General features: G+C 35.1%; 1 protein-coding gene across 2 annotated transcripts in view; it reads right to left on the bottom strand.

Annotated features, from left to right (window-relative positions):
* Positions 1 to 353: 353 nt before the first annotated feature.
* The window catches only part of dyrk1aa (dual-specificity tyrosine-(Y)-phosphorylation regulated kinase 1A, a), a 32036-nt gene continuing 31848 nt past the window's right edge, over positions 354 to 541 (bottom strand). For both annotated transcript variants that reach the window (XM_066699496.1, XM_066699497.1), the window contains one exon: positions 354 to 541. This exon is cut by the window's right edge and continues 3600 nt beyond it. The gene's annotated coding sequence lies outside the window, so the exon portion shown is untranslated.

Below are 541 nucleotides of genomic sequence, written 5' to 3'. Positions count from 1 at the left end.
CTACAGGCTTTGGGCATCCAAAACAGATCTGCTGCAGACTAGGTTGTGCATTATCCCAATATTGGTACCACGTCCAATAAACCAATTATATACTATTGAGTTTTGGGGAATAAACTTCAGTTCTTCCTTCATTTCAGGGATTGCGATTTTCAGAAGCAGCAGAAGTTTCCACTCTAAATACCTGCATTAAATTAAAGGTTTCATTTATGGGGAATCAGAAACCGAGATGGGAATATGAAGAATCATCTTTAAGTTACTCTACCCTGGGAAAATAGAATGCAATCTTTGGTAATTGTTTGGAATTAATCACAGAAATAAAACAATAAAACAAGAAAAACCACAGTAAAAAAGTCTCAGGACAAATTAATCAAGTTTTTATCATACATAAGACCTCTTGAATATAATACAAAGGGCTTGTCCATTTCTTTTTGTAACATTATAATATACACAGCAAGTCTTGACTAGATCTTACAATCTGTGGACACAGGTACTTATCCTTTTTTCCCATGCTGTTCATGTTTACAGTGCACGTCAGAAGTCC

This window comes from Amia ocellicauda, chromosome 3 (genome assembly GCF_036373705.1).
Source record: "Amia ocellicauda isolate fAmiCal2 chromosome 3, fAmiCal2.hap1, whole genome shotgun sequence".
Taxonomy (NCBI): Eukaryota; Metazoa; Chordata; class Actinopteri; order Amiiformes; family Amiidae; genus Amia; species Amia ocellicauda.
Note: the sequence above shows the minus strand (reverse complement) of the source record. Positions and strands in the feature narration are given on the sequence as shown.